This window comes from Ochotona princeps, chromosome 4 (genome assembly GCF_030435755.1).
Source record: "Ochotona princeps isolate mOchPri1 chromosome 4, mOchPri1.hap1, whole genome shotgun sequence".
Lineage (NCBI taxonomy): Eukaryota > Metazoa > Chordata > Mammalia > Lagomorpha > Ochotonidae > Ochotona > Ochotona princeps.
Window position 1 is genome coordinate 15,183,131 of NC_080835.1, and position 20,756 is coordinate 15,203,886.

General features: G+C 43.9%; 1 protein-coding gene and 1 pseudogene across 5 annotated transcripts in view; both read left to right on the forward strand.

Annotated features, from left to right (window-relative positions):
- The window catches only part of CKAP5 (cytoskeleton associated protein 5), a 108,350-nt gene that overhangs the window by 4,910 nt on the left and 82,684 nt on the right, over window positions 1-20,756 (forward strand). Inside the window, exons 1-2 of one of the 5 annotated variants that reach the window (XM_058663085.1) lie at window positions 7,391-7,452; window positions 7,644-7,728. The exons of 1 other annotated variant lie outside the window; for it this stretch is intronic. The gene's annotated coding sequence lies outside the window, so the exon portion shown is untranslated. Of the gene's footprint in view, window positions 1-7,390; window positions 7,453-7,643; window positions 7,729-9,006; window positions 9,124-9,246; window positions 9,270-20,756 lie in introns of those variants that run through there. 3 more of the 5 variants (XM_058663086.1, XM_058663087.1, XM_058663088.1) reach the window with 3 other exon arrangements.
- Window positions 13,746-14,070, forward strand: LOC131479985 (U6 snRNA-associated Sm-like protein LSm2; annotated as a pseudogene).

The following is a 20,756-nucleotide window of genomic DNA, read 5'->3' on the forward strand; positions in this document are numbered from 1 at the left end:
GTTGACAGAGCAAAGAAATAGATGTTTGTATTGCTAAACTCACTGTAAAGACAGATCTATAAATATTTCTTAATGTTGTCGTCCGTATCTAGATTGTGTTAAAGATGAGTTCTTGGGCCCAGTGTTACGGCATAGCACGTTAAGCTGCACCTGCAACTTAGGCATCCCAAGTAGCTTGTTTGAGTCCCGGCTGTTCTTCTACCAATCCAACTCCCTGCTAACACTCCTGGGACAGAAGCTGAGGATGGTTCTGGCCACCCGGGGGAGACGTGGATGGAGGTCCCGGCCACCCGGGGGAGACATGGATGGAGGTCCCAGCTCCCGGAGTTGACCTGACCCAGCCCTGGCCATTGTGGCTGGACAATGAACCAGTGCATGACAAAGGTCTCTCTTTCTTGTTCTTGTTTTAGGTAAATAAGCTTTTTAAAAAAGATTTATTTATTTTTATTGGAAAGTCAGATATGTAGAGAGGAGGAAAGACAGAGGGAACTATCTTCTGTCCGATGATTCACTCCCCAAGTGACCACAGCAGTCAGCTGCGCCAATCCGAAGCCAGGAGAGAGGAACTTCTTCCGGGTCTCCCACATGGGTGCAGGGTCCCAAGGCTTTGGTCCATCCTCGACTGCTTTCCCAGGCTACACGCAGGGAGCTGGATGGGAGGCGTGGCTGCTGGGATTAGAACCGGTGCCCATATGGGATCCCAATGTGTTCAAGGCGAGGACCTTAGCCACTAGGTCACTGCGCCGGGCCTGGGATGTCTCTTGTGGCAGTAGATCTTGAGGATATTGCTGCCTTTGATTGTTCAAATGAATTATCCTGGAAGTTTAAATGATTATCCGTGTACTTGCTTTAACAGGACTGGGAGGATTTTATATTTTCTTAGCAGATTTTATATGAAAAGAAAGTTAGCTAAAATACTTTGTTTCTGGGATAAACCTAGGATTTAGCAAAACTCGACTGTCTAGACTATTTCTTTCTATAATCAGTTTTACTGTCGCTTATTTTCCTGTTTCACATTTATTTTCAGCACTTAAATTTCTGTCATTGCAATGTGAATTTCACTTGTGATGTGAAATTTCCAGCAAAGGTTTTTGTTATTTTATTGTCTATTTTGATATATGGGTTTCATAGTGTTATAAGTCTTTAGTTCACTTTCTTCACATGGCATATTCTAAGAAAAACAGAGGATTTTTTACTATTTCTGCTTTCTGTAATCTGATCTACCTTTCCAATAAAAATAAATAAATCTTTAAAAGAAAAAAAAAAATTCCATTCATTGGTTTGCTCCCCAAGTGGCTGCAACACCAAAGCTGAGCTAAACTGATCCGAAGCCAGGAGCCAGGAGCTTCTTCTGGGTCTCCCATGCCAGTGCAGGGTCCCAAGGTTTTGGGCCATCCTCGACTGCTTTCCCAGACCACAAGCAGGGAGCTGGGTGGGAAGTGGAGCAGCCAGGACCCAAACAGGCACCGATATGGGATTCTACACTTGCAGGTAGAAGATAAGCCTATTTACTATTTGCATTGACTCCCTCCCAACCGCCCTCCACCCCCACACACATAAAAATAGTTTTACTTGGGCCCGGCGGCGTGGCCTAGCGGCTAAAGTCCTCACCTTGAAAGCCCCGGGATCCCATATGGGCGCCGGTTCTAATCCCGGCAGCTCCACTTCCCCTCCAGCTCCCTGCTTGTGGCCTGGGAAAGCAGTTGAGGACAGCCCAATGCATTGGGACACTGCACCCTTGTGGGAGACCTGGAAGAGGTTCCTGGTTCCCGGCATCGGATCGGCGCGCACCGGCCCCGTTGCGGCTCATTTGGGGAGTGAATCATCGGACGGAAGATCTTCCTCTCTGTCTCTCCTCCTCTCTGTATATCTGACTTTGTAATAAAATGAATAAATCTTTAAAAAAAAAATAGTTTTACTTGGTCCTCAGAGATTCCTTTAAATATATATATATTAGAATATTTACTTATTTATTTGACAGTCAACTATACAGGGATAGGGAGAGACTGACAGAAATCTTCTGTCTGCTGGTTCACTTCCCAAATGGCGAGCACTGGGCCAGGCTGAAACCAGCAGCCAAAAGCTTCTTCCAGGACTCTCATGTAGGTGCAGGTGCCTAAACACTTGGGCCATTTTCCACTGCTTTTCTCAAGCCGTGAGCAGGGAGCTGGATTGGAAATGGAGCAGCTGGGACACGAACCAGCGCCGACATGGAATCCTGGTACTTGCAGGGATAGGACTTAGCCAATTGAGCCATCGCTCCAGGTCTGAAAGATCCTTCTCTTTCTGTCTCTTATTCTTTATAAAACTGCCTCTCCAATAATAATTGCTAAACCTTGAAAAAATTGTGAAGTAGTGAGTCTGCTTTCTGTAGCAGAAGAAGGAGTATGGATTGCTGTGCTTCCAGAGAAGGCACTTGTTTCCAGACTGAGAAGTCTTGCCTTGCTTGATATGAAGAACTCTAATCTGACTTCAGGGCTTTTTGAATAAGAAACTGAAATGTGTTTCCATTTATACGATCTGTCCTTCTCCAGCCAACTCCTGGTTGGACTGTATTTGAATACAAACAGTGTGCTAGATTCTGGGGTAATAAGACTTACTACTTAGCAAATTACCGCAGATTTGGTGGTTTAAAATAACAGAGCTTATTCTCTCCGTTTTTGGAGATGGTAAATCTGCAGTGCCTCTTGTGGCGCTCACATCAGGTATTGGCGTGGGCACAGTCCTTCCCTTGCCTCTTTCAGCGTTAGGTAGCTGCTTCTCATTTCTCTCTAACCTGTCTTCACATCGTTTCTTCATTGCATGTTGGATCTCCGTTTTAAAGATTTATTTATTTTACTTGAAGGAATTAGAGTGGGAGAGATGAGAAAACTGCTGCTTCACATCCCAGATGCCTACCGTGGCCAGAGCTGGGTCTGGTCTGTCCAGTGTTGGGAGTCAGGAACTTCTTCACTGGCCCAATAACTTGGAACATCTTTTGCTGCTTTTCCAGGCCATTAGCCAGGAATTAGATCCAAAGCAGAGCAGCCAGGACATGAAGAGGCACCTGTATGGGATGCTGGCACTGCAGGCGGAGGCTTAGTGTACTGTGCTCTTCTGTTGGCCCCAGTAGAATCATACACACATACACACAAATGCAAACACACACATAGTGTTTTTTCTGTACATACCAATGATAAACTTTAATATGTCAACTAGGCATAGTAAGGAATTAACAAAATTAATAGTGAAATAGGAAGATTAATAATATACTGTAATGAAAAGTAGTATAAAGCTTATTAGCTCTTTATACAATTTTTTATGTAATATTTTCAGACTGTCATTCCTCATGGGTAACTGAAGCCTTGGCAAATCAAAGTATGAATTGTGGGCAGGGTGAAGGTATTGTATTGACATAGTCGATCATTTGCTTATTGTGTTTTGGAGAAATGTCTCTTCAAATCCTTTGCCCATCATTTATTTATTTTTTTTAAAAGATTTATTTATTTATATTGGAAAGGCAGATATACAGAGAGGAAGAGAGACAGAGAGGAAGATCTTCTGTCCGTTGATTCACTCCCCAAGTGGCCACAACGGCCAGAACTGAGCCCAGAGCCTCCTCTGGGTCTCCTGCTGGTGCAAGGTCCCAAGACCTTAGATCATCCTCTACTGCCTTCCCACGCCACAAGCAGGGAGCTGGATGGGAAGTGGAGCTGCTGGGATTAGAACTGGCACTCACATGGGATCCCGGTGCGTTTAAGGTGAGAACTTTATCTGTTAGGCCATCTGCACTGGGCCCTGCCCATTATTTTTTAAGGTTTATGTATTTGAAAGGCACAGTTGACAAAGAAGGAAGAGGGAGTGAAAGATCTTGCATCTAGTGACTCACTCCCTAAATGCAAACCGTTGTCATTCCAAAGGCCTTGTTGGCCACACCCTAGTAATTGCATTGTGTTGATTATTGTAGCTTTAATATGTTTTGAAATCAGGGAATCCTCCAACTTTGTTAATTCTCAAACTTGTTTTGTCTATTCAAGGTGCCTTAAGAGTCCATATGATTTTAGCATGAATTTTTCTGTATCTGCAAAAACTGGACCTAACATTGTAGTACAGTCGATTAACTTGCTGCTGTTACAACACCAGCATCCCGTATTGCTTCATTTCCAATTCATCTTTCTGCTAATATACCTGGGAAGGCAGAGGAAGATACCTATTTTTTGCTAAATATCTCTGACCAGGACTGCAAATATTGTGTTGCATGTAAATGGCAAAAGCCACTTCCTTCTCTTGTGCCTTATCTTAGAGGCTAAGTTGTCAGCTTCTCACAGTTGAATATAACACCAGCTGTGAACTTTATACTTGGTGTTTATCTCATTTGTTGAGTGCTTTTTTTTAATTGTGAAAAGGCATTCAATCTTGTTACATGTTTTTTTCTGCATCCATTGACATGATCGTATAATTTTGCCATTCATTCTGATAATGGAATATATTAAATTAACTTTTCATTTAAGTTGAGCCATCCTTCTTCACAGTATTAAGGTCATGATATGTAACATCGCTGTATAGTATTTCTTGTATACTGTTCAATTTGCCTTGTGGAAAGTGTGTGCACCAGTATTTAGATATTGGCTTGTTCTTGTTCTACTATTTTTCTCTCTTTTTTTTGTTGTTATAGTTATTGTGTCTGAATTCTTCAGTGAAGCTTTCTAGTCTTGGGTTTATAGGGTCACCTTTTTTATAGTGTATTAAAAGCTATTTATTTATTTATTAATTCCCCTACCCCACCCCCAAGTTCCCCTATATTATTACTACAGCCTAACTCTTCATAAACAGTTGCATGTTCATTGTTGCGCGCATGGACAATGGCAGAGAGTCCAGCTTCCCATTGTCAAGATACAGGTAATAGTTTTATTAGCAGTCCGTCTTTGATCTGGAAGTAGAGATGTGCACTGCATCCTCACATCTGGACATGATACTCTCCATTACACAGTCACCACACATCCCTCTTAAATGACAAGCCACAATACAAAATCAACAACAGGAAGAAAAGTAGAAATTTACAACACCATGAATTTCTCAAGAGGTTTTGATAGTTCAACAGTCCTGAATTGCTGGTGAATCCGCCACTCCAGTCATGATGAAACCTCTCCCAAATCCACTGGCTGCTATAGTCCACCTTAGTGTCTTCATCTGCCCAGGTCTTCACTGCCGGTGATTGGCTGAAATAGTTGATCAATTTGTTCTGTTCTTCCTCTGCCATAGTACCAGGTGTCCTCTGGAGGCACCGATGTACTGCCATATCCTCCATGTGCATTTGGATATTCTGTCCTCTGCTCCATCTGAGCAGAGGGGGATGTTTAAACTCCTGGGATATTTAGTATATCAAATCATAAGTTGTGTTGTTAGAAGCTTTTTAAAAAACAAAGAAAAGGAGGTGGGCGTTATGTTACAGTAGATTAATCCGCCACCTGGGATGCCCACATCCCAGAGCAGGGCATAGGCTTGAGTTTTGCTTTTGCTTCTGATCCAGCCCCCTGCCAATGTACATCCTGGGAGGCAATAAATCAATCCTTTGGTCCCTGAAACCGCTATGTTAGACCAAGATGCAGTTCCTCACTGCAGTCTGACCCAGCCTCAGCTGTTGTGGGTACTTGGGAATAAACCAGCAGATGAAAGAAATCTCATTTGCATGCCTCTCTCTCTGTGTATGAGTCTGTGTACCATCTTTTTTGTTTTTTTAATGCCATCTTACATTATAAACCATTACCATTAACACTGAATTGTAGAAAGAACTGGCTTTAAATCATTGGTATAAAAATAGAGATCTAGAAGGCCGGCTTGGCCTAGTGGTTAGGACTGCAGTGTCCCAGTATTAGGATACGTGGGTTGGGCTTCCGACTTCAGCTCCTGATTCCAGCATTGATTACTCAAGTAACTGCTACTGCCACCCTCATGGGAGAACTGAATTGGTTTATAGCTCCCCCTTCTTTCTCCCAGATGTTGCTGATATTTGGGGAGTAAACCAGTGGATGAGAATGTGCTGTCTCAAATAAAAAAAAATTTATATATATAATTTTATTTATTATAAATATAAACAATATAAATTGTATATATATATATAAAACATAGACCCATTTAGAAATTACTATTAAAGGGCCTGGCGCTGTGGCCTAGTGGCTAAAGTCCTCACCTTGAATACACTGGGATCCCATATGGGCACCGGTTCTAATCCCAGCAGCCTCACTTCTCATCCAGCTCCCTGCTTGTGGCCTGGGAAAGCAGGCAGTCAAAGATGGCCCAAAGCCTTGAGACCCTACATCTGCGTGGGAGACCCAGAAGAGCTCCTGGCTCCTGACTTCAGATCAGCGCAGCATCGGTTGTTGTGGTCACTTGGGGAATGAATCACTGGACAGAAGATATTTCTCTCTGTCCCTCCTCCTCCATATATATATATATATCTGACTTTGCAATAGAAAAAAAATTTTTAAATTACTATTAAAAATACAGTTACATTTAGACTTAATACGTTACTGGAGGTATTGGGAGGGGGAAGGTTCATACAGCTAGTTTGGAAAACAGTTGAGAAATTACTTGTAACATTAAAATTATATATATATATATATATATATCATACCACCTAGTATTACCGCTCTTGGGTATTTGCCCAAGGCAAACATTTATGTTCATACAAAAACCTATATGTAGGGGCTTGGCGGCGTGGCCTAGTGGCTAAGGTCCTCGCCTTGATCCCATATGGCCGCTGGTTCTAATCCCGGCAGCTCCATTTCCTCTCTGTCTCTCCTCCTCTCAGTGTATCTGACTTTGTAGTAAAAATAAAATAGATTTAAAAAAAAAAAAAAAAAAAAAAAAAAAAACCTATATGTAGGGCCTGATGCAATGGCTCAGTGACTTAATCTTTACCTTACAATGCCAAGACCCCACATGGGTACTGTTTCATGTCCCAGCTGCTCCACTTCCCACCTAGCTTCCTACTTGTAGCCTGGGAAATCAGTAGAGGAAGGCCAAAGTCTTCAGACCCTGCAGCCACATGAGAGACCCGGAAGGGGCTCCTGGCTCCTGGCCTCGGATCAGCTTAGCTCTGGCCACTGAGGCCAACTGGAGTGTAAACCAACGCATAGAAGATTTTTCTTTCTGTCTCTCCTTTCTGTAAATCTGATCTGCCTTTCCAATAAAAATTAATAAATCTTTAAAAAGAAAAAATACTTTTATGAAAAGATAAAAATTTTTTCTTAGTCACTAAAAAATAGAAACAGTCCACATGCCCTTCAGCTGTGGCAGCCAGGATTAGGCAGAGAGGGGGGAAAAGTATTGTTTAATGGATTCAAAACTGCTCCTGGCAGTTGAACACAACAAAGCTAATACTGTTGTACCCCCCCATTCTTTTTCATAGTATCATTTGTCAAGGCTTCAGTGAATCCTGAGGAATCATAATCTGGAAATTGTAGAAAGAGTGTAAGTTTTAAATTACTTTTATTATTGTATATAGCTGATTTTCCTTATTTCATTAGTCCTGTTAATTGTTTACTATACTTAATTTATATATTAAAGTTTATGTCATTGTGATGTATGGAAAAATGCTCTGTGTGTGTAAATATGATTCAGCATTCCCTGAGCAACTTTTTTGTTTTGTTTTTGAAAGGCAGATTTACAGAGAGGAGAGATCGAGAATAAAGAAGGTCTTCCATCTGCTGGCTCAACTTCCCAAATGGCCACAAAGGCCAGAACTAGGTAGGACCAAAGCCAGAGCCAGGAGTTTCCTCCAGGTCTCTCATGCTGCAGAGTCGCAAGAACTTGGCCATCCTCTGCCGTAAGCAGAGAGCTGGATGACAGTGCTGGCAGGGAATCTGCCTGTTGAGCCCTTCCTGAGGTCCTGATAACATCTCCCAAAAGTGGGAGAGGAGTACTGCTAACTCTAGTTTAAAGTGCAGATATTTGGTGTAGCAGTTTAATTATCTAATTCAGAAATATTCGTGGTGAATTCACTGTGGAATGATTTTGACAATTCAAAACCAGAATATTGTAATCCTAAACAGTTTATCTTTGTGACTTTAGCCTGGAAAGAAGATGGGTCTCCTTGGGTCTTGCCTTCAGTAGAAAGGCTTCAAGCCTGTCCTTTGGAATCTAAATTTCCGCTTGAGCACTTGTTTGGAATGAAGATGTTAGATTACTCATAAATGGTCTTTAGTCTCACAAAATTCATTTCCTAGTTTCAGTGTGGTAATGGCCTAAAACTCTGGCAAGTTTATTTCTCTGAATTAGAAATGTGTGGTTTTCAGGGCAGCTTGCTGTGTTGGTATCATGGGACACAGCTTACAGAAACTCCCTCTGTGGAAAGAACCTTTCCTGGTCTTAGAGACCAAGGCGCACCTCGCACCTCTCGCATGCATTAAGGTTTTCTCAAGAACTCTTCCTATTAGGTGACTGCATATCACAACTGTATTTACCTGCAGTGTTTCCTCACCTACACAGACTTGTATTGGATTCTTGGTCGGTTTTTGAAGGTGCACGTTTTACTCAGAGGAAGGGCATGGTTATTTGTGTCTCCCCTCCTGTTACCTGCCTGCTCCTTCTGTGTGGTTGTCTGGGCCGGTGAGGGATGGGAGGGCTTGCAGGGCTGCTTTTGAATTGACATTTGAAGCGCACTCAAGTCCAAGGAAGATGAATGAAATATGCAGTTTGTTATGGGGGGCCATGTGCACTTCAGGTGTTACCTGCATGACATTTTTTTCAGCCCTGGAAGAGGAAGTAGGATTGTGAGCATGGGACCTGGTTGTCTCCGTGTCTGGAACATTAGCCGCCTGAGCACCAAAATTAATAAATAAGTAAATAAATAAAATAAGATCTACTCAACTAAGGTCGAGTTGCTAATTGACCCTTCATTTGCCTCTTGCCTGTGAGATGGAAGCAGGCCTGCAAATCTAGGCAGCTGTCCCTTTAAGTCTTCAGCGTGTGTGGGGCGGGGCCTCTGGAGGAGGGTGGCGGCGTGCCGGGCGCCCTGGACTCCTCCCCGGAGGAGGCGTCGCCCAGCGGCTGGGCCGCACCACTGCCACCACCCCGCCCTCCGACGATCCGGCCGATCCTGCTCGGACCTTAGGGCCCCCGACCTCTCCCTGCCCGGGGAGCGTAAGTGCCAAGCTGCCTCCCAAGTCCTGTCGGACTGGGTGGCCCATCAGAGGCCAAGGAGGCTACGGAGCGTAAACAACGCGGCTGCAGTGAGCTAAAAGCCCGGGCATCTGCTTCTACTTACGGGAGGTGACAGCAGCCCTCAGGTGCTTGTGCGGATGCGCAGCCAGTGAGCAGGGCCCCACACCTGGTGCTGCCCCCTTCTGGCTCTGACTTGGGGGAAGGATTTGATTGTCTTTTCCAAGTATATCCCAGCTGAGCTGGGTGGGTGGAACGAAATCCAATGTCCTGGGATCGGAGACCTGGGTAGGCTTGGCATGAGTAAGCGCCTGTGTCTTCAGCTCGCTCGCTGTAGTTGAGCAGTAACTTTGAAAGTTGATCTGATTGTCAGAAGGATTGAGCTTTCCATCTCCAAGGCTTGTGTTGGTCTTTAATTCCTCTTGCTGACATTGGCAGTACTCCTCTGTTAGGGGGAATGCGTTAGCCACTTTTCCCGCTGATGTGAATAGCAAGGTGTGAAAGGCACAGTCTTTCACTGCTCTGTCTCCGAAGGAGTTTGTGGGAGATCACTGTTCCTGGACTAGAAATGTAAGAACAGTGCAGTGTGTTGGAGCAAGCCGGTCAGCCTTCTGGCCGCCTGATGAGGCATAATACTCCAGCCAGAAGGATCACGGGTGCCCTTGATCATGAGGAACACCTGAGGCAGCAAGGTTCCGTGTGGTTTTAATTAGAGGGAAAGGCTTGTCCTTTTGGTTATCTGCTACTTGGAGGTGAGAATTTGCCTGGCTGCGGTCAAGGAATAAAATTTAAATCTTCTGTGACAGTTACATAATTATTATGTATTAATTCAGTTGTCCTTCCTGGACATGCTTTGAGTAAAGGTTTCTGGACATGTATATGCATTCTATTTTACCTTTCTTTTATAACAATTGTGTTTTTTTGCACCTGTCAGACTTGGCTGGTTATTCAAGGGACTGTCTGGTGAGGAGGCAGAAATTTTCCTGAAATTCCACTCACCCTTGTCCTGTGCTTCTGCAGTGGCATCTCGGAGCCTAAAGTGAATCCAGGCATGGTCATCAAGTCCAGTCTCTTGCGTTGCGATGGTGAAGAGCTTTTGTAGGTCAAGCGTTTGGGAATCTGCCACAAAATAGTTACACTGCCAGTGCTTCTTTCCAAGTAGAAGGCTAAAGCAGACTGTCTAGAAGCTTGGCAGTTATTGTTACAGACTGTCAAAATATAGCAGACGTTTAAGATCAAAGGACCCTGTACTTACGCCTGGCTCTCGGATGGCTGGAAAGTACTGGAGGACAAGTTCTAGGCCCAGTTGTAATTTTACTGATGACTTAGTTCCTCTGGTTGATGACAAAATGCAAAGGCTTTTGGAGTCACTATTTTATGGTACTACCTAATGCATTTTTTGATTAAAAATGTTATTTAATTGAATGCTAAACTGGAAAATTGGATAATTTAAAATTTATCCAAATCCTACCTTTATAGATAACCTTGAAAAACTTCCTTAACCACAGTATCACTAGTTACATCTTAATCATTTTCAGCAACAATATAGCCTTATGGTACTTGAGCTTATTAGAAAGTATTTTGAATTAGTGATGTGAGATTATAATGCTTGTGTAGAGCAGGTTTATTTTACCCTTCCTCTTGCTTTTGTCTCTGTTGTGGACTAGGATAAAACATTCTGAGAACTCAGAGTAATTTGACATTTCTGAGTATTTGTGCTAGCAAGTAGATTAAATGAACCATAGTAATCATTAGGTATAGTTCAAAATAACTTCATAAATGCTTGATTTGGTTAGGTATGTTAGTCACTGCTCCCCCCACAAGGCATTCAACTGTTACTTAATGAAAACTTGGTTTTCTGTGTTTAAGTTTATGAAATCCATTTCCTGTGATCATCCATAGTGTTACATTTCTAACAACCTGAAGATATGATTTCTCAAATCTGAAATTAAAGTTATCATTTTCCCAGCCATTATTCCACTCCCCGAAAACAGCCCTGAACTTCTAGCATGTCTTTTTGGCCACTGGTGCTGTCATGTTCCTTGTCTCGTGGCTCAGTCCTCCTGCTCCTTAGCAGGCTCTCCCCCGTCCCGAGTTCTTCATTCCAGATGCTGATTCATTGCCCCTGTTAATGTAACACCCCTGGACTCACTTCTCATCCTTTCCCTTCCGACTTCAACAAGACTCCTACTTTTCAACTCCTATTCATCTTCCTATTGTACAATCACAATAATTTCCTATCAAAACCTAGTTCTCTCCTTTCCAACTCATTCTGTATGGATTTATCTTTATAAGCAGATAGCATCATGCCTTACCTTGTTTCAAATGCTATTTAACTTAATAATGAAAATTTGTCATGTGCCCTTAGTCTGCATTTCCATGGAGTCAGTGTTCTTTAAAGTCAGTACTTTTCTACCTGCAAGACTATCTTATTTCCTCAGTCTAGAATTTCCTTTCACCTCTGCTTTTTTTCTTAAAAAACAAAAAGGTTATTTGAAAGAGCTACAAAGAGATCTTCCATCCACTGGTTCACTCCCCCCAAATGGCTGCAACAACTGGAGCTGGGCCTGTCGGAAGCCAGGAGACATGATCCTGCTGTAGGTCTCTTATGTGGGTACCGGGACCATCTCTGCTGCTTTCCCAGGCACATTAGCAGGGCGCTGGATCAGAAGTGCAGCAGTCAGGAAACCAACTGGAACCCATGGGATACTGGCACTGCAGGTGGTAGAGGCCTTACCCATTATGCCAAAACACAGGTTCTCCTACCCCTTTTTTATTACTAATTTCAGAATTAAAGACCTTATTATTATTTTTAAAGATTTATTTATTTTATTACCAAGTCAGATATACAGAGAGGAGGAGAGACAGAGAGGAAGATCTTCTGTCCGATGATTCACTCCCCAAGTGAGCTGCAACGGCCAGTGCTGCGCCGTTCTGAAGCCGGGAACCAGGAACCTCTTCCAGGTCTCCCACGTGGGTGCAGGGTCCCAAAACCTTGGCTCGTCCTCGACTGCCTTCCCAGGCCACAAGCAGGGAGCTGGATGGGAAGTGGAGCTGCCGGGATTAGAACCGGCGCCCATATGGGATCCCGGGGCGTTCAAGGCGAGGACTTTAGCCGCCATGCCGCCGGGCCCAGGACCTTATTATTCATCATTAAATTTAGTTGTCTGCCTTTCTGTGAGGCTTCACTGACCATTCCGTCACTACCTTAGGCTGAATCCTAACTTTGAATTCCCTTAGCTTTCATATGTTCCCTATTTATGCTGTTTTCACATATAATAGGTTTCATATTACAATTATTTATACTTGTAATGGAATTAGTTCGTATTAAAACCTGTTTTTAGAAAGGACTCCATAATCTTTACAAACATGTAGATGTGAAAAGATTGGTAGTGTTAACAATTAATTCTTATCTTTTACAGACTTGTGTTTGTAAACTGTTTTAACAGCTTTAATGAGATATATGATTTACTTACTATGTAGTTTACCCATTAAAATGTGTAATTCAGTAGTCTTAATGTATTCGTGGATTTTTTGGTAACTACCCCCACAGTCCCCTTTAGAATATTTTCATTTGGGCCCAGTGCGATAGCCTAGTGGCTAAATCCTTGCTTTGCATCTGCCAAGATTCCATATGGGTGCCAGTTGTGTCCTGGCTGCTCCGCTTCCCTGTCAGCTCCCTGCTTGTGGCCTGGGAAATCAGTTGAGGACGGCCTAAAGCCTTGCGACCCTTAGCCTGCATTAGAGACCCGGAAGAAGCTCCAGGCTCCTGTCTTCAGATGGGCTCAGCTCCAGCTGTTGCAGCCGCTTGGGGACTGAATCATTGGATGGAAAAGATCTTTCTCTCTGTCTCTTCTCTGTGCATATCTGACTTTCCAATAAAAAAAAAAATAAATCTTTTTTAAAAATAAAATAAAATTTGCATTTAGAGACAAAGTGTAGAGCATGTGGTCACTTCATAATGAAGACAAAACATATAGAATTATATTGAGAAATTTAAAACTAGTATGGATTGTATAGGTCATGATGTTCCACTCTAGCTTTTCCTTAAGGGAAGACTTTACTTTTTCAAAATCTGGTAGAGTCAACTCTGCTTGGAATAAGGATTGCTAGGGTTGGGGGCAGTCGGGTTGCCTGGTTAACCCTAAATCACAATTAAGCTGTGGTCATTTCTGTCACCCAAGGGCAGGCAGTGTGTTGTGTCCCAGGGCCTTCTTGTGCTGGGTTGTTGTGCAGCTGGAGATTAAGGACAATTCCTTCTTTCTAAATGATGATTTACTTTAAAATTTATTTTTCAATTTCTCAAAATTACCTAAGTCCTTTGATGCAAATAATTTGTCTTCTACGCATATTCTCATGTGCTCTTCATATTGTCATGGCGTTAGCTAATCGCCTAAATATGTCATACTATTTATAAAGTGTGAGTAGTCTTTGGTGTATATTTATCTAGAAACTACATGTGGATAAAGTGTAGTACTCTAAATGTGGAATTAAGAGTTCTCATTTAGCCCTGCACGATTTCTCTTCCAGACTCACTCCCCCCCGCCCCGCCCTGCCCCGCCCTGCGCTCTCCTGATCCCGGAGTGGGCAGCATCCCTCGGCACCTGCACCATGTTATTCTACTCCGTTTTCCAGGCCCTTGTGAGCAAGGATGTGGTCGTGGAACTCAGGAATGATTTGATAATTTGTGGGACCCTGCATTCTGTGGATCAGTATCTCAACATCAAACTAACCGACACCAGGTCACAGGCCCTGAGATACCCCCACCTGCTGTCGGTGCGTCGCTAGGTGCAGTTACCTGCAGGTGAGGCCGACACCCAGCTGCTACAGGACGCCCTGCAGCAGGAACGGCGATGGCAGCCCCCTCCAGCAGTGACCCACAACCTCAGGTCCCAGCCCAGGACCCACCCCACCACCCACCTTTTGTAAAAATCACTGTTTTTTTCTAGCAGTGATTCCCCCCACCCCCCCGCTTTTGTACAAGGAGTTGAGGAATGAGAGGAGTAGCAGACAGCAGCTCTCCTGTGTAGAACAGGCTGGAAAACTGTATATCCACCCCAGTCCCCAGTCCCTGCTTCTCTCCCTCCCCGGGGATGGTGGGAGAGTCTCCGGGTCTTTCTCGAACAGCCTGATTCATTTTGGGGATGGAAGGAATCAGTCCCACATCGGGAATAAAACTATGATGCATTGAAAAAAAAAAAGAGTTCTCCTTTAGATTGGGCCCCTAATTTAAATGACCTTGGGTAAACAATTTTCTTTACCCTTAGGAAGAGGCTAATGATACCTGTTTCATCCTAGTTTTAAAGAATGTAAACCCTGTAAGAGTGGAGACAAAGGAGACAAAGTTTTAAAGACAGAGAGATAAAATAAGACTGAAGAATCAGAGTTGTGCTGAGAATCGCTCCATAGCTAAGACTAATCCACTTGTCCCATCTCACCTCCCCTCAAGAAAAGGAAACTGGAGGGACTGGCCCCGGTGCGTGGCACGTTGCCCTGCACCTGTGATGCCAGCATCCACTAGGTGTGGTTGTTCGAGCCTTTACCGCCCCACTTCCAGCCTGGCTCCCTCTGGTGGCCTAGGAGAACTGCAGAAGGTGGCCGAGTGTGTGGGGTACCAGGAAGAGGCGCCAGGCTTCTTGCTTCAGACAGGCCAACCATTGCTGCCATTTGGAGATTAAACCTGCGAATGGAAATCTCTGTCTCTCTTTCTCTCTCTGTAACTGCCTTTCAGATAATAATGTAATAATAATAATAATGTTTGTTTATTTTTATTGGAAAGGCACAGTTACAGAGAGAGAAGGACGGATAAAGATCTGCTGGTTCACTCCCCAAGTGACCTCAACAGCTAAGCTGAGCCCATCTGAAGCCAGGACTCAGGAGCTGCTTCCAGGTCTCCAACACAGGCTACTGGGTCTCCAGGCTTTGGGTTGTCCTCTACTGCTTTCGCAGGCCACAAGGAGGGAGCTGGATGGGAAGTGGAGCAGCCAGGACATGAAGCAGCGGCCATATGGGTTCTTGGCACATGCAAGGCGAAGATTTAGCCACTTGGTTCTTGCACCAGTCCCCCATTTTTCTTTTCTTTTTTTTGAAGAAGAAGAAGCTTAGAGTGAGGTAGCAATATGTTTACACATATATATATAATTATTAGGAAATACAGTAAATGGATAAGTGTCTTCTTTACTTGATTCTCAGATAAAATCGTTATCAGAAATACCTGTAAAATTTAATATGCTATTAAAATAAAGGATTAGGAGCCAACTTCATGGCTTAGTGGTGATAAAGATCCCATATCTGTGTCCCTGCTGCTCTGCTTCTCCTCCAGCTTCCTGCCTATGCACCTGGGAAGACAGTGAATGATGGTGACCCCAAGTACTTAGACCCCTGCCAGCCTTGTGAGAGACCAGAGTGAAATTTATGGCTCCTGGCTTTGCTCTGGCCCAGACCTGGAATGTTGTGGGCATTTGGAGAGTGAAGCAGTGGATGGAAGGTTTCTCTGTTACATTGCCTTTCAAAAAAAAAAAAGCAATAAATTTTTTAAAAACATTTAACAATGTTGGGCCTAGTGTGATGGCTCAATAGCTAAATCCTTGCCTTATACACACTGGGATCTTGTATGGGTACCAGTTCATGTCCTGGCAGCTCCATTTCCGTCCAGCTCCCTGCTTGTGGCCTTGGAAAGCAGTTGAGGACGGCCCAAAACCTTGAGACTTTGCCCCCACATGGGAGACCTAGAAGAATCTCCTGGCTCCCCTCTCTCTCCCTTTTATTCTCTCTCTCCCTTCGTAAATCTTTAAACATGCAAAGCCTAGTATTAATTTAAGCAGGGACATTGGGTTGATGGAACCCTGAAGTCCTTGTGGTTATCTGGGGAGAGAAGTAGCAGAGGAAAGATTAATCAATCTATCTAGATAGCTAGGTATCTTTATTTTTCAAATAAATCTTTTTTGTAAGAGTTTGGAAAGCTAGGATCAGAAGATAAGAAATATAACTGTTATTTCTTAGCATCAGCTCCACAAACCTCAAGACACTTTGGTAAGCAGTGAAACCGTCCGTTTAGTTTATCTCTAAAAGAAATGAGGGTGCTGGGATTTTGTCCAGGCCCATGTGATCTTTTTCATGTTATCTGCAGAAAATTGAGGTCTTTTTAAGGACTTAGAAGTTTAAGATTAGGAAACAGAAAGAAGGAGCCGAATTGGACCTGCAAGGTGATGTCTGAGGTTCACCTTTGAACACACAAAATTGCCCTTTTTTGATGACAGGAATGAGCAGGAACATTGTCCTTGGAAAAAGACTCATGGAACCCACCCAAACATTTTATTTGCAAATGCCTTAGCTAACTTTCAAAGTACTCTCCTAATAAGCAGATATTATCATTCTTTACTTTTTTAGGGAATCATCAAGCAAAATTACTTAAGCATCCAAAAAAAAAAAAAAAAAAGCAGCTACCCTAACTGTCCCATCACATCCACCTCTCGATATGCTTTGTCTTCTGAATTCTACTGATAAATACTAAAAATGATTCGTTGTCTTAATCACACACTTGTTTAAAGTTTTTGTTGAAGATCTGCTGTGGTTGTTACTGATCGCTGCACTTTAATTTTTCAGTCTGGATTATCTGTGTGGTTGAGATGGCTGTTGTTTCTGCTGTTATTTCTCTTTAGTGGTCTGCTAGCTGTGGACTTCCTCTTGGCCCTTGTCTCAGGCTGCTATCAGATGAGCTAACTCTCTGTAAACACTGCTTTTTCTGAGGGTATTGACCCAGCTCTTCATAACGTGTCAAAATTTCACTACTCTTCCACTTGAGCTCCATCAGAAACTGGGTATTTGCTCTTGGCAGAGTTCATGTTACGGTGTTGGGGGCTTTTCAGATTGATATCCCTCTTGGTGTCTCTAGCTAGGTTCTGTTCAGACATGTGCAGTGAGTTGATATAAACTAATTTTGTTGTATTTGAAGTACTTATTTTTTTTTTAAGATTTATTTTTTATTATTATTGGAAAGCCAGATATACAGAGAGGAGGAGAGACAGAGAGGAAGATCTTCCATCCGATGATTCACTCCCCAAGTGAGCCGCAACGGGGCCGGTGCGCATCGATGCGAAGCCAGGAACCCGGAACCTCCCCCGGGTCTCCCACGAGGGTGCAGTGTCCCAAAGCCTTGGGCCGTCCTTGACTGCTTTCCCAGGCCACAAGCAGGGAGCTAGATGGGAAGTGGAGCTGCCGGGATTAGAACCAGCTCCCATATGGGATCCCGGGGCTTTCAAGGCGAGGACTTTAGCTGCTAGGCCACACCACTGGGCCCAGTACTTATTTTTTTTTAAAGATTTATTTTATTTTTATTACAAAGTCAGATATACAGAGAGGAGGAGAGAAAGAGGAACATCTTCCATTCCATGATTCACTCCCCAAGTGACCACAATGACTGGAGCTGAGCTGATCTGAAGCCAGGAGCCAGGAACTTCTTCCGGGTCTCTCACAAAGGTGCAGGGTCCCAAGGCTTTGGGCCGTCCTTGACTGCTTTCCCAGGCCACAAGCAGGGAGCTGGATGGGAAGTGGGGCTGCTGGGATTAGAACCGGTGCCCATATGAGATCCCAGGGCTTTCAAGGCGAGGACTTTAGGCCACAGTTTTTTTCATAATAGGTGTATGTGATGTGTCTGGGAAAGCAGTGGCAGATAAGCCAAGTTCTTGGACTGCTACCCTCTGTGTGAGAGACCCAGCTAGAGCTCTGAGTTCCTGGTTTCAGTGTGGACCAGCCCAGCTGCCTATAGCCACTTGGATAGGAAATCACTTCTTCTCTTTGTCTGCCACTCAGCCTTTCAAATAAGCAAAGAAATTTTAGAAAGATAAAATAAAAATGAAAATGTAGTACTAATCTTTTTGGATTCAATATTGTATATTTTTTTTCCTTCCTCAGCACAGATTTTGTGTTTGTATGTGCTAGGCAATGTACATGTTAAACTGCATGGCTTAGCTTCTACCTGTTTTGTATAAATTCTTTTTTTTTTCAGAGACCAAAGGTTTATTTACATTTGAACCATAAATTCTTTTTTCATCTGAGCTCTATCCTTAACTATGTATGTTACTTATTTAAAAAGATGTTAGAGTTCTAGTTCATACGATATTACGATATTATTATTATTATTACGCGCAGCTAATTCCCACAACCTGGTTCTTTACCGTGAGCTGAAACACACCAGAAACAACGAGGTATCTTTTGGAGGTTTATTTCAATGGGGCAGGAACGGGTAGAGGTGGTGAAAACCAGGAGAAAAAGGGGAGAGCAAAGAAAAGCAAGAGAGAGAAGAGAGAGAGACAAGAGAGGGAGAAGAGAGGGAGAAGAGAGGGGTATGAGCGGGGTAAGAGGGGGAGGGATAAGAGCCGGGAAAAGAGAGAGCCGCGCCTGGGGGAGCGTTTTTGCCGGCCAGGTGTAGGGGGTGGGGATTGGGAGGGATTGAGGGCAGGCCCCCAGGGGATTGGTGCCTGCAGGTGAATGCCTAGGGATGATTGGCAAGTGGGCGGAGTTGGGGAGGGGGCTGGCAGATTGGGAGGTGGGATTCAGGTGGAAAGCCAGGTTACATCCGATTGGTGGATAGCTAGGCCGGCGAACTTCATGAGCTGTGAGGAAGAAGGAATGGCGACGGGTATTGGAATAACTCCTTACAATGTATTCTCCCTCAGTGCTGTCATGCATGCCTTTTGTTTCAATTGTGTATAGCTACTGATCATTTCCTTTTTTTTTTTTAGTTTTAAAGTAAGATTTATTAGAAAAGCTAAGAAAGGAGACTCCCGCCCTAGTGACGGGAGGGGGTTCTGAGATAGAAAAAGACCTGTGCATGGGGGTGTTGGGAAAAGCTTTAGTTCAAAGAGGGGGTTTCCAAGGGCAAAGGAATTTCCTGGTCTCCAGGTACCTGCCTTTGGGACAAAAAGACCACAGACGTGCTAGACAGGACATTCCAGGCCTTAGGCATCTGCATATTACTTCCTGCCCTCCTTTCAATGATAAGGAGATAGGCCTGAGACCCTCCCACACCTTGGCTGGAGGTAATGGCTGGTGCTTCAGGTGGGGAATTGATATGCTAATAGGTGCCTCTGGTGACTTCTACGACTTACTAGACTTACTATCGGGGACCCTTAGACCGGCCCCCAAAGGAGTACCTAACTGCTGCCCCTTGAACTATGCCCTCTGTCAGCAGGAAACAGTTAAGAACGAACGACATCCCTGTCCCCCTTAACAGCAGTTAAGGTCACTTCTTCTGGGGTCGGAATGTGTGAGGAGTTAGACTGGGTGGTAGGCAGTTAGGGTATTCTGGGTCCCCAAGTCATTTTTCTTCCCAAATATAAAAGGGAACTTCCCCACCGTATTTTAAATTCACCAGAGCAGTCTCTTCCAAGGGACAAAGGTGCTATGAACCACTATTACTGATCATTTCTAAATGTTTATCTCTGAGTTAGATGTCTGTCTGTCTCTTTCTCCCTACCCTCTCCGTCCACAGTTGAATCTCTGACTGATATGCCCACATCCACCATTGATCTCACTTAGCCTTCTGGGCACATCAACAGGAAGCTCAATCAGAGGAGTCAGGACTCGAACTAGCATTCGGATGCAGGGTCACGAGTAGTGGCCTAACTCACTTAGCTGGGCCACAAAAGACTTGTCCCTGCTGCTCAAACTCTCTCTCTCTTTCTCTAAAGATTTATTTATTTGAAAGTCAGAATTTGAGATAGGGAGAAAGAGAGATTTTCCATCCACTAGTTCATTCCACAAATGACCACAGTGGCCAGAGCTGGGCCAGTCCAGAGCTGGAATCTAGGAGCTTCTGCCAGATCTCCTACGTGTGTACAGGAACCCAAGCATGTGGGCTACTTTCTGCTGCTTTCCCTGGGCCATTGTTGAGGCTGAATCGAAAGTGGAGCAGCCTAGATGTGAACTGGCTCCCAGATGGGATGCTGGAATTGCAGTCAGTGGGTTTAGCTGCTACCCACAATGCTAGCCTCTACCCTCTCGAGCTCTTGTCAGTAAAGTAAATGTACAGGTTTTCAGCCTAGATTGCATGTTAAAATCACCCAGGGAACTTAAAAAAATTATTAAGGTAGAATTTATATTACAGAAAATTAACTTTTATTTATTTGAGAACTAGAGCAACCAAGAAATCCCGTACTCTGGTTCACTCCCAAATGCCCAAAACAGCCAGGACTGGGCCAGGCCAAAGACAGGAGATTATAACTTCATCGGGTCTCTCCTGTAGGTGGCTGGGACTCAAGTACTTGAGCCATCATGTGCTGTCTCCCAGGAAGCTGTGAAGGTAGCAGCCTAGCCAGGTCTCAAACTGACACTCCAGTATGAGATGCGGAGGTCCCAAGTGGTGACCTAACATACTGTGCCACAGCACTCTCCCCAAAACAAAATTAATCATTTTAAAGCAGATAGCATTGTGCAACTCCTTTGTCTAGTTCCAAAACATGTCTGTCACTCCAGAGTACCCAGTACTCCCTTGTCCCATTAAGCATTTTTCTCTTTACTCTTTCCTCCCCATACCCCTTGACAACCATCTGTCTACATTCTTTTTTCATGTATCTCCTCATTCTAGACACCCCCTATGGATGGAGTCATACAGT